Here is a 13,659-nt window from a genome sequence, read left to right on the forward strand (position 1 = left end):
GATCTTGGGAAGCGGGAAGCTATCTTTTGGGTAGGCTCGGTTGAGGTCGGTGTAGTCGATGCAGATCCTCCACTTTCCGTTGGCTTTTTTGACCATGACAACATTGGCGAGCCAATCGGGATACGTGGATTCCCGGATGAAGCCTGCTTCGAGTAGCTTGTCCACTTCTTCGTCGATGGCCCTCTGCCTTTCTGGAGCGAAGGACCTTTTCTTCTGCCTCACCGGTCTCATCGTCGGGTCGATGTTGAGTCGGTGGGTTATGGTTTCTGGGGGGATGCCCGGCATATCTGCTGCCGACCAAGTAAATATGTCGGCATTGGCCGTCAGCAGCTCCGTCAGTCGACGTCGTTCGGTGTCGGGCAGTTGGGACCCGACCCAAACTTTCCTGTCGGGATTTTCTCCTATCGGGATCGCCTCGAGCTGCTCGGCCGGCGAACCTCGTTCTTCCTCCTCCCGTTGGTCCAGCTTGTCGATTGTCAGAGAACCCCTCGACTCGTCGCTTTGAGCGGAGATTTGGAAGCATCGTCGAGCGAGCTGTTGATCTCCGCGCATCTCCCCAATTCCGCTTTTGGTCGGGAACCGAACAAGGAGATGGTACGTCGAGACGATTGCCCTGAGGGCATTCAATCCGGGCCGTCCGAGTATGGCGTTGTAGGCCGATGGAACTTGGACGATCGCGAAAGTTAAGTGGACCGTGCTTTGCCGTGGTTCGGTGCCGACCGTCACGGGCAGGGTGATTTCTCCCTCTGTCGTGACGGCGTCTCCGGCAAAGCCGATCAAGGGCATGGAGACCCTCTTAAGTCGGTCAGTTGACAGTTGCATTCGGAAGAAGGTCGAGTAAAACAAAACATTTGTCGAACTTCCATTATCAACAAAAATTCATTTTACATCATAATTGGCTATTGTTGCCGACACAACAACAGCATCGTCGTGGAGAGTTTGGATGCCCCGAGCGTCGTCTTCCGTAAAGGTGATTACGTCGTCCGGGCACGGCTTTTTCGTCGGCTCCCCTCCCGTAGACGTCCCCGGGCCCAGCCGCTTGGAAATCATGTTGATGACTCCGGCCGTCGGCTGATTGTTCGCCGCTTCTTCAGTCGGCTGGGGTCGTCGATCGGCAACGGGTTGGGTCGGCGGACCCTTCCGAAATTTGCTGAGATACCCCCGGTGGATGAGAGCTTCGATCTCATCCTTCAGCTGGATGCACCGCTCGGTGTCATGGCCATGGCTTCGATGAAATCGGCAGTACTTCCGACGGTCGAGGCCTTTTGCCTTCAGAGGCGGAGGCCGTCGCAGGTATTCCTCCCCCTCGATCTCCATTAGGATCTGCGCACGAGGAGCGGAGAGAGGAGTGTAGGAGTCATACCTGGGGCGTGCCGGCCTCGGAGTCTGTTGCCGGGGTGACTTTTGGATTCGTCGGGGTGGCGAGACCCGACTATCGGTCGGGGGCCTGCTTGGTTCGGCGGGCTCCCGACCTTTTCTCCACTTCTCTTTCGGGCCTCTGGGCTCGGCCAAGCGTCGGTCGGACGCTCCTTCATCCGCGTGCATGTACTTGTATGCGCGCTCCAGTAGCTTGGCATATGTCCGGGGGAGGGTCTTGTCCAGAGAATAGGTGAATCGGGACGCCCTCAGGCCCCGCTTCATGGCTGAGACAGCCATGTCTTCGTTGAGGTCCGGACCTCAAGCGTAGCCGCGTTGAATCACGCCACGAAGTGTCGGAGCGTCTCATTCTCCTCTTTCTTGAGGGAGAAAAGGCTGTCCGACGTTCGCGGCGGCTTTCGGCTGGTGCTGAAATGGGCCACGAACGAGTGCTCGAGCTGCCCGAAGGAGTGGATACTTCCCGATCGGAGACCGGAGTACCAGGTCCTGGCAGCCTTGCGGAGTGTGGCGGGGAAGCCGATGCAAAAAAGAGCGTCAGTTGCCCCTTGAATCGTCATGAGAGCTTTATAGCCCTCGAGGTGGTCGATTGGGTCGGTGGAGCCATCGTATGGCTCCACGTGCGGATTTTGAACCGACTGGGAATCGGCTCGTCGAGGACCAATCGGGAGAGAGGTTGGGCGGTCTGGAAGTCGACGTCGTTCGAAGACTTCTGGCCGTCCATCTGCAACTGGGTGAGTCGGCGGTCGATTTCCTCAAACCGGCGCTCGTAGTCGTCCGCTCGTCGATGCTGGGAGACCCCGGGAGTGGAGTCTCCAGAAGATTCCGAGAGGGAGGCCGACGGCGTGCGCAGTCGTTTCTCCTTCCTTGCCCGTTCCAGCGGGGAAAGGGAGGGCTGCTGGGACCGTCGGTCATCACGCCAGGGCCGCTCCTCCTCTTCTCCGTGGGAGCGCTGTTGAGGGCGCTCGCGCGGGGGCGACGGGGATCGGCGCGGTCGTCGGCGGCTGCTCCTGGAGGGCATCGGACGGGCCGCGGTTGCTGCTGGAGGCTTTTGACTGCATCCGTCAGTACGGTCATCTGCCGTACGATGGCCGCAATCTGCGCCTCCGTGGTCACTGCAGGGCGCGGAGAGCTGGGCTCCACCGCCGGTGGTGGCGGGGAGGCCTCTTCCCGGCGGAAAGAGCGCCTCGCCGATCCAGTGATTCTCGATCGTTGAGCTCTTGTCTTTGTCATGCTGCCCCCCTACCTGGCGCGCCAATCTGTTGCGGTCAATCGCCTCGTCGCCCGATCGTCGGGGAGCGTGCACCTGCAAAAATAAGAAGTCCGCACTGACCGGAGGCGGCTCCGGCGGGGACCCTCCGACGGTCAAGTCAGGGAGGTGACTGGGCAACAGTGAAATGCAGACAGAGAGCTCGATCGAGAGAGAGAGAGGGAGAGAGGAGCGAGCCTGCGGTTTCGGAGTCGAGAAGTGGGAGCGATGGAGCGGATCCCTTGCACTGTTGCCTTCCCCGGTTTATATAGTGGAGCACGGTATGGCGCCGTCATTAATGGCGCAGACAAGTGAGGAACTGTCAACTCACTGTAGACTGTCAGAGTCGCCGTGAAAGTATCATGTCGCCGTGTGGCCGTCAAATCACCAGGGTTGACAATGCCCCCGGCGGGACAATGCCCCTAGATAGCTGTGCCGCATGTCGCTGTCAGAGCTGACAAGGTCTGGCGGCTGTACGGCGATTGGAGGAGTCGTCCGACCCTAAGTCGGTGGCCAGCTGAGTGGCGTCGGGCCCCTCCGATGGTCGGGGAGTCTTCATGAGTCGGCAATCAGACCTCTGAGCTCAGTCGGTCGGAAAAGGTGCGTCCGACATATCCTCAGTCGGTCGTGAGCCGATAATTAGCCGGTGATGGCATCCGTCAGTCGGTCGCTCCGACCGCCAATCGGTCGGTCCGGCCGTCGGTCGGTCGGTCGGGCCGTCAGTCGGTCGGGCCGTCAGTCGGTCGGTCGGGCCGTCGGTCGGTCGGTCCTTCCGACAGTCGGTCGGTCGGTCGGTGGGTATCCCCAACAGAACATATTCCTCCTTGCATCATCTTTTTTCTTCACTCGCTTCCATTCATCGTTTACACATTACAGTCTTCCCTAGAAGTCACTTAAGATTCTGGTGATCTACAGAGCTTCTGTGTTCGAGGAGTGCCATGCCTTCATTCAATGCTCGGAACCAAAATTAATCGAGGCTTTCGGTGCTACGGCAAAACATTTCGTGGAGATTTTCTTCCAACAGTGAACTAATTATCGTTGGAAGGGATCGAAGGCAAATTATGTTCCTCAGATGCCATCCAAGAGTGGAAGGTGTAATTTCAAGTCCCTCTTTTGTCTTCAAGGTGAACTAAGCTCGATAATCTTGGGATGATGCTTGGGACCTTTGAACGGTTGGTGAGATGCTGTTGGATATGAACTGATAGAGCCTATGTTCTTTGCATACTAAAACAATTTAAGTGTCACTTGAAGCGAAAAAAAATGTTGCGAGCCTTCTAAAAGCTTCAAATGGTGACCTAGGCATCGTTAATTGGCTTCCAAATGATAGCATTGTACTGGTGGAATAGTTTTGGTGGGATCCAGACCCTCCTAGTTTTGACAGTGGACTAGTAATAGTAGTTTTGTATTGATGGTGAGCTTCTTACCATGGTTCATGGTTTGACTTGTTTAGCTTTTGCGGTGATATCATATCTTTTGGAGGTATTTGATGCCGAGTGATGACCCCAAGATCAAGGAACATGGGTGGAGATGATGAGATTATTATATTTGATTGTATTACAATTGGGGTACAAACTAGTCGAGCAGTTGGTGAGCTACTTGAGCTCGATTTGAGTCCGATCTCGACTCGACTTGATTATTGTCGAGCTTGAGTAGCTCAATTAGTTTCTTGAGTCGAGCTCAAATAGTAAAGTACTTGACTCGAAAGCTTGTGAGCCTATTCAAATTTTTATATATATTTTTAATAATATTATTTTTATATATAATATATATTTTTATTTATAATATATTTTATTATATATATTATTAATAGATTCAAGCTCGATTTGGAGTTCGAACTTGAGCTCGAATATAGTTTAGTTGATATGCGAGTCGAGTCGAGTCGAATCGAGTCAATCTCATCTTAAGTTTTGCTTATTTTTTATTGAGCCTAACTTGAGCTTGAGATAATAAGACTTGATCGATCTTGAACCGAATTTTGAGTCTGAGTATTTTAAGTCGAGTTGAGCTTGAGCTTCCAACTATTTACTCGATGCGGTTCTATTGCACCCCTGATTACAATGATTCTATGTGGTAGTAATATTAAATCATCCTCGTTCCTCAAATTATCATCTAACAAAAATCCATCCTTGAGGTCAGATATTAATGATCATCCTAGGACAATTATCTTGACCTAAAAGTTAGGGACAGAAATACCATAAATCTAACAAAAAAAATATCAATATATTGAAAATATATTATATTAATATTATATATTATATTATTCGATATTATATGTATAATATTTATGATGTATATTATGATTTAATTATAATTTTAAATTATAATAATATATTATGTTAATTTATATTCATATTATAAAATTATTTAATATATTACTTATATTTGCCTTATTTTTCTAATCAAAACAAATCTTCCTATTAAAATACTATTATATCAAAACTATAAATAAAAATATTAATTCTATAATAATAACTAGTATATTATATAAGATTAATAATTTATAAGATTAATAATAGTATTTTTATAAAATATATCCATGATAGTTTTGATATTATATGGTCAATGATCTTGGATTTCTATAGAAATACCAAATAGATGAGTTATGGATACTCGAGGATTTTTAATTATTAAAATATAGCATATCAAATATGATAATTTTAGATTATTAAGAATCAAATTATTTTAAGATAATGATCATTAATGATTTAAGATCAGATCACTTTAGTGATCTCGTTTGTGTCCCAAAATCCTAGGAGTTCCAAAGTATAGGGCTTAGTGTAATTTGAGCTAAGTTTTCGAGCCCTATGATCAGATCCCTCAAGCCTTCATCGTCACATGGGAACTTGCACTTCAAAGGGAGAGGGAGGTTGGGCTCAACTGATGTCGCACTTATTTTTCACAGATGATTGCTTGCTCATGGATTGGACCTCTATCCAGAATGCTGTCAGCTTCAAAAGAGTTTTGGAGGAATATTGCTCAGCATTGAGCCAAAGAGTAAACCTTCTCGAGTCTATAGTGCATTTTAGTCTGAGGATATTGGTTTAATTGTGGCATATAAGTAGAGAAATCCTCAAGGTCACGAAGCATAGTGGGCCTCTGAACTACCTGGGGTTCTCATGTTAGGCCATAGACTCAAGAGATCCGAGTGTGTGGAAGTATAGCAGTCGATTGGGGAGCGGCTTAAGGGAGCTCTTCCTATGATGGGCCAAGTCACCCTTATGAGATGAGTTTTTAGTTCCATACCTATTTATCTCCTCTCGAACATAGTCCTGCTCAAGACTTTGGTGGAGAAGCTCAAGTAGCACTTCCAAAGATTCATGTGGGGACTGAGTCCTGGAGGCGGGGATGTGCACTTGTTGGCATGGGACGTCACGTGCTGCTGAAGGATGGTGGTCTAGGGATCCAATCTCTAGTCGCTAGACGGGAAGCCCTTTGTGCTAGGCATACGGTCCAATTTCTTCTTGACCCCAATAGTTTGTGGAGCAAGATGTTGAGAGCCATGTATGGATATTGGGTAGCTAGAGAGGAGATTCATGTATCTCATAGCTACTCTTTCTTGTAGAGATATTCATATACGGCCCCTAAGGTTCTATTCTAGATGAAATGGCTAGTGGGGGATGACTGATCTGTGAACACTTTATTGGATTCGTGGATTGCTGATCTACTACTGAGTCGGTGGCCAACCTTTATCAGCATGGAGTTTGGGAACTCGATAAGGATATGTGAGCTGCTCGCTCAGGATGATAGAGGTTGGGATGTGGGGATAGTTGTTTGATTATTTGGTGAGCACTTGGTTGAACATATGTGTTCTCTGGTGATCCCAATCTATAGTACATAGGATGTCAAAATCTGGAGATCCTCATGCTCTCTGAGGACGATGACAGCTGCAGAGTAGCACGACCAGCGAGTACGGGTCAATCCCACAGAGACTTGGTTTAAAAACGATTTTCAAATCTATGCTCAAGCGAACTTTAACGAAAATCGAAAATCGAAAGTTGTTTGCTAAAGACAATAAGACTAAGGATCTATGGTTTTTGAATCCACTAGATCTAGATTAGGGAATTCTACCTAGAATTTTTCTTATTGATCCTAACGACTACTCCTCTTGTCTTTCCCAAGCATAGATTATGAAGGGACTAAGGCCCAACGATAACCCATCAAGATTCTTTACAGGGGAGTAGTAACTAGGATCCCTTAGGATTTTCTCCTCCTATGCACTGAATCAAGCATGAACTATGAAGGGACTCTGACCCAACTGTAGTTCATAAAAAATTCTTGGCAAAAGAGGAAGAAAAAGAAACCTCAAGAAAAAGAAAGAACCCTATGTAAAACCCCTACTCATGATCTAGCTTCATCGCAAACCCTAGAAGGGATGCTTAGCTAGACATGATCTAAATCTACTTGTAAAATTTAAATGCAGAAAAATAAACTACCCTAATTTCATAAATTAAACTATCCTAATTGCATAAATTTAAATTGCATAAATTAAACTATCCTAATTGCAAGAAAAATAAATTGCATAATGTAAAGAGATAAAATTGCATAAAAATAAGATTTTAAAAAAATTTATTACAAAAACCTCAAAGCTCGAGGCTTGAGAAGAAAGCTAAAAATCCCACTATCTAGGGTTACAAGCTTGATCGGAAGGAAAAGAATCCTTAAAACAAGGGCCTTTGGGGGCTTTTTATAGGCATTAGGGGGTTATAAGGTTTTTAAAACTTTAGATGTGGGACTAAGAGATTTTAGAGGACTGTTGGAGGGGTTTAGGGGCTCAAATCTCGCTCAAAAAGTACTTAAATCCATCAAGAAACCCTAAAAATTATTTCAGCCGTCCGATCTTCATCTAAAAGACCCAATTCATCTAATAAATCAAGCTGGGAGCGATTCTGGGCCGTCGGATCACGATCTGGGTGAAGTGCTGCCGTTGGATCGCGCTGCAGAGATGGGATCAGGTCGGATGCATCGCGAACCGTCCGATCAAGGCGCTGGAAGATTTCATCCGTTGGATCGCGCTGCAGAAGGATCCCGTGTTGTCCTAGTGTTTATTGATTCTTGCAATTGCCTTGATTATGGTTGGATCTTGACCGGCTGCGATGGTGGCCGTTCGATGGCGCAAAAAATGTGGAGCGTTGGATCTTGATCAGAGAAGATCGGACCATCGAGTGATGTGAAGTTACCAGGTTGTCCTTCGGACCTTCTTCTCTCTCCTCATGAGCCCTGGACCGCGCGCGTGGATCGGGCTCGCGATGCGTTGCGGTGAGTCGAGACTCGCTGATTGGCTGGTTTATGGTGCGCCGATGGGTCCATGGTCCAGGCGCCTGTTGCTGTGGACCAGGCGGCTAACCAGATCATCAAATCAGTTGATTTTTGACCAATTTTGACCTGATTTGACTCGGGTTTGACCCAATTGAGTCTTCTTTCTTCATTCTTCAATTCCTGGGTCAATTTAACTCCGTTTTGCGTAAAATTTACGTCGTTGGAATCTTCTTTCCTTGTTCTTTCTATTGATGACCTCTTCTTCTACAAAATATAATAACAAGTATCAATTTTCTAATAAAGTTAGATAATTTAGATATTAATTGATACTTTTTATGTCAATTTGTGACATAAATCACACCCCTCAACTTAATCATTGCTAGTCCCTTAGCAATGTACCAAAATAAGATCATATTCCAAAAAGATCCTTCTTTTACAAATTAATTTAAGATCGAAATTCAAGAAGTTTTCTAGTATTACTAAGTAATGAGCTTTGAATTAGAATCGGTAGTCAGTCTACTTAGGAGCTTTCTTAGAGTACACTTAAAGTTTTATAGCACTTGTGTGAGTGATAACTAACTTAGTATTTCAGTATTAACTTGTACAGGCCAATTGTATCATTTTTCATAACTTAGTTCGATTAATTTTTTATACACCCCAGATTAAACAAAGAACTAAGGTAGCTTTCACTTTTTTTTTTTTTGCTGAACATCCTAGCCTTCCCACCACCGTTTGATGCGAATCTCAACACTTGACTTAGGTGAAGAGATCCGGTTACTAGGCTTAGGGCAATCCACATTTACTCTGTGTTTTGTATTTTATTTCAGGCAGGTAGCTCTTTCCTTAAATTCAAATTTCTTCAATTGGGGTGTAGAAAAAATTATCTAATTTAAATAATACTCAAATCCTTAATTGGCCTTACAATTAACACCTACTTTACCTTGTTAGTGTGCATGTGCAATTGGAAGTGCTAATAGTCTTTAAATGACCTAGGCCACCAAGAGTCTAACCAGCTAATCTTCTCCGTGACTCACTACATTTATTAGCAAATACTTTCTAACTTACTCTTATTTCTTTTCTAGATTAATTTATTTCATTTTTTTTAATATATTAAATGCAAGAAATAACTCATAGTGGAAGGAAAAGGAAATGACAACTCGTTGGGATAAGTTCGTTTGCATCATTTTGAACCACTGTTACCCCAGATTTCTTGGGTACTACTTGAACTGGGCTTACCCAAGAGCTATCAGAAATAGGATAAATTATTTCACTATCTAGGAGTTTCAGAATCACCTTTTTAACTACATCCTTCATAGCTGGATTAAGCCTTCTTTGGGCTTTTCTTATTGGTTTAGCCTCTTCCTCTAAGTATATTCTATGTTGAACTATAGAAGGGCTTATTCCTTTGATATCTGCTATGGTCCAACCTATTGCTTCTTGATTTGCTTTTAGAACTGACACTAACTCCTCCTCTTGCTTGGGATCTAGGTCTGATGCAATAATTACAGGCAAAATTTTTTGGGTCCTAGATATGCATACTTGAGATGTTCTGGGAGGGGTTTCAGTTCTAAAATGGGTGCTTCCTCTATCGATGGTTTAGGTGATGATTTCACCATCTCAATGATTGGTTCAGTAGGAAGTGTCGATTCCTGATTAATCTGATTTTCTTTAAGTATTTCATTGACATCCTCAGACTCATGGATTAACCAGGGGTTAGACTCTAGGTCGACTTCATCATCACTAATGTCAATGGATTCATAAATACCATCTTGGACTAAATTGACATCAGCATGAGAAGAAGATTCCTGTTCTAAGTTAAAAATATTAAGCTCAATGGTCATATTCCAAAGGATAACTTCATTAGACCATTTCGACAATTGATTTCAGCATTGGCCGTAGCTAAGAATGATCTTCCTAAAATGACAGGTATATGTCCTTTAGGATTCGCAACTGGCTCAGTCTCTAAAATAATAAAATCTACAGAAAAAATAAAATTTTCAACCTTTATCAGAACATCCTCGACCATTCCCTTAGGGATCCTGAGAGATCTATCGGCTAACTGTAATGTGATCCCAGTAGGTTGAAATTTTTCTAATCCTAGTTGCTCATACACCGAATATGGAAGGATATTCACACTAGCTCCTAGATCTAGCAAGGTCTTTTTTATATTGGTTTCTCCAATAACACAAGAAATTGTTGGAGCTCCAGGATCCTTATATTTAATTGGCACATGGCTAGATAGGTATGAACTGACACTTGCAGCCAAAAATGCTTTCTTTGGTACATTAGTGGTCCTTTTCCTAGTGCAAAGATCTTTTAAAAATTTGGCATAAGTTGGAACCTGATGGATTATATCTAAAAGAGAAATATTGACTTGGACTTGTTTAAATATCTCTAAAATTTTGTCTAAATATTCAGATTTATTGGATTTCAGTCTGTTTGGAAAAGGAGCTCTAGGACTTTTAAGTACTGGACTAGGTGAATTTTCAGTTTCTGGTGCTTGAGGTTGAAAGGTAGTAGTTTTAGAAGGTGACTCGGCAGATGAGTCCTCTATATCATCAAGTGCAACTACCTTATTGTCTATTTGTTTTTCCGATCTTAAGGTATGAATGACATTTACACCATTAACTTGGTTTTCTTGTTGGGGTCGTGGACCATTTTGGTTCCTAGGATTTGGCTCAGGTTGGCTAGGTAACCTACCATGTTCTCGTTCACTAATGGTCGAAGCCAGCTGACTTACTTGCATTTCCAGACGGGCTATAGCTTGGGTGTTATTATTTATGAGTTAACCCGTGGTTTGCATAAAGCTGGTATGTGTCTTCATCATGGCTTCTAGGCTTTTCTCTAAAGAGGTAATTTTCTTGTCATTATCATGGAAGCCTGGCGGGTTGTTCATCACTGGGTTGGACCTTAGATTTTGCTGATTGAAATTTGGATTGCCTACATTAGGATTCTGGGACCATGAGAAATTCGGATGATTCCTCCAACCTGGGTTATATGTGGGTGCATAAGGATTGTTCAATGGTCCTTGATAGGTGGCATTCACCTGTGCACACTCATTCGAGTAGGAACATTCTTCTAAGACATGGTCTAGTGCATTGCACCCTTTACACATGAGTGCAGATATTTGATTTACATTGGCTGGTCTCTGTAATTCTAAGGCTTCCAATCTACGTGTTAAGGTTGCAATCTTGGCCTCTAATGCTAGGGTTGGTTGAATTTGATGCATTCCTCCTCTTGAAGGTGTAGCTTTATCAGGTTCCCTAGTTGTTTTCCACTGTAAATTTTTCTCGGCTAGGTCTTCTAAGAATTGCCAAGCTTCAGTAGTTTCTTTGTCCATAAATTGGCCTTGGCACATGGACTCTAGCATGGTTCTTGAGTTTGAATCTAACCCCTCATAGATGATCTGGCATAGTCTCCAAGTTTCTATTCCATGGTGTGGGCATTGGGTCAAAAGATTCTTGAAACGATCAAGGTACTTCCAAAATAATTCACCAGCTAGTTGGTAAAATTGATTTATTTCATTCCTAATCCTAGCTGTTTTATGTTGGGGAAATACTTTTTCAAAAATGTTCTCACAAAACCCTCCCAAGTAGTGACAGAATGGTTTGGCAGACTATAAAGCCACTTCTTAGCATTATCCTTAAGGGCAAAGTTGATTAATCTAAGTTTGACCTCATCCTCTGTTAATTACAGTTTCATTGTTGCACATACCTCCTCAAATTCTCTAATAAATATATAAGCATCCTCTAATCCTGTGAATTTTGGAAGCATATTTATGATTTGAGGTTTGATTTCAAAATTGTTAGCTGTGGGTTGTGGCAACCTGATACAAGATGGTTGGATGGAGCCAACTGGATAACACAAATCTTTAAGGGTCATGGGTTGGATTGGTTCAGCCATTGGAATAACAGGAACTCAATTCTAACTAGACGACCCGACACTCTTCTCCACACACGAGGTGTACGGTTCTCGATGTTTATACAATTTTTTTTTATAAAATTTTTATGTATAAGAAAAAGAAAGAAAAGAGAAAAAGTTCTAAAGAAAAGATCCTAAGGAGTCCTAAATCTAAAGAAAAGTAACCAAATTAATTTAAATTTTAATAAATTTTTTTTAATTTTTTTTTTTAAACAAGTGAAACAATAAATTAAACTCAATCTATCCTAGGGTTAACCTAAATCTAGACAGCTCTTAACTGTTCCAAGATGACCCTTCAAGCCTTCCAAGTGGAGATTGATCAACTAGTTAGCCAGGTAAGTATAAGAGGTGGGAGGTTCACTCATCGTTGCCTTTCTAGACACCAAACGAGTTGGCCAGGCCAGCAACTGAACCAATTTAACAAACCACCCTCAGGGACTTGCCTAGACACCAACTAATCAAACAACTCAAACTTGGTAGAACTCTTAGGGTTCCTTATCCTATTGAGCTCGAATTCCTTAAGGTTGACGTCTAATTGATTTTAAGATTAAAGGTCTAGGTAATGCAATATGATGGAGATGGTTTTTGAGCTAAGGAAGGATAATGAAATCCTCACCTTATCTTGTTAATGGGTTGATGTCCTTAGATTAATTATGAAAATACAAATGCAAATAAACAAGATGACCAAGAATGTAAAAGATTTTAATTTAGAATTTTTTTTATTTTGATATTTTACTTCACGATTATGAAATGTCTTTTGTTTTGTTTTATTTTTTTTTATGATTAAGTAAATTCATATGATTAGGTCTAAAAGAAAAAATAATTAACTAAAAATAATAAAAGAGAAATTAGAAGCATACTTGAGTTTTCAGCAATCACCAACTAAATCTAGAAACCTAAAGGAAAAAGAAAGAGAGTTATAAAGCATGAAGAACAAATATTTGAAAATAATTTAAAATGCCAAATCCCCGGTAACGACGCCAAAAACTTGATGGTTCAAATCTTAAAATTTGTAAATAAAATCGCAAGCGTATAGTGTGCAGAGTAGCACGACCAGCGAGTACGGATCGATCCCACAAAGACTTGGTTTAAAAATAATTTTCAAATCTATGCTCAAGCGAGCTTTAACGAAAATCGAAAATCGAAAGTTGTTTGCTAAAGACAATAAGACTAAGGATCTAGGGTTTTTGAATCCACTAGATCTAGATTAGGAAATTCTACCTAGAATTTTTCTTATTGATCCTAACGACTACTCCTCTTGTCTTTCCCAAGCATAGATTATGAAGGGACTAAGGCCCAACGATAACCCATCAAGATTCTTTACAGGGGAGTAGTAACTAGGATCCCTTAGGGTTTTCTCCTCCTATGCACTGAATCAAGCATGAACTATGAAGGGACTCTGACCCAACTGTAGTTCATCAAAAATTCTTGGCAAAAGAGGATGAAAAAGAAACCCCAAGAAAAAGAAAGAACCCTATGTAAAACCCCTACTCATGATCTAGCTTCATCGCAAACCCTAGAAGGGATGCTTAGCTAGACATGATCTAAATCTACTTGCAAAATTTAAATGCAGAAAAATAAACTACCCTAATTTTGTAAATTAAACTATCCTAATTGCATAAATTTAAATTGCATAAATTAAACTATCCTAATTGCAAGAAAAATAAATTGCATAATGTAAAGAGATAAAATTGCATAAAAATAAGATTTTAAAAAAATTTATTACAAAAACTTCAAAGCTCGAGGCTTGAGAAGAAAGCTAAAAACCCCACTATCTAGGGTTACAAGCTTGATCGGAAGGAAAAGAATCCTTAAAACAAGGGCCTTTGGGGGCTTTTTATAGGTATTTGGGGGTTATA

General features: G+C 42.5%; 1 non-coding gene across 1 annotated transcript; it reads left to right on the plus strand.

Moving 5' to 3' along the window:
• Window positions 1-11,307: 11,307 nt before the first annotated feature.
• On the plus strand, window positions 11,308-11,414 carry LOC140859573 (small nucleolar RNA R71). The gene has a single exon (XR_012143110.1). It is a non-coding gene; the product is annotated as a small nucleolar RNA R71 (small nucleolar RNA).
• The last annotated feature ends 2,245 nt before the right edge of the window (window positions 11,415-13,659 follow it).

Source organism: Elaeis guineensis, chromosome 7 (genome assembly GCF_000442705.2).
Source record: "Elaeis guineensis isolate ETL-2024a chromosome 7, EG11, whole genome shotgun sequence".
Classification (NCBI taxonomy): domain Eukaryota; kingdom Viridiplantae; phylum Streptophyta; class Magnoliopsida; order Arecales; family Arecaceae; genus Elaeis; species Elaeis guineensis.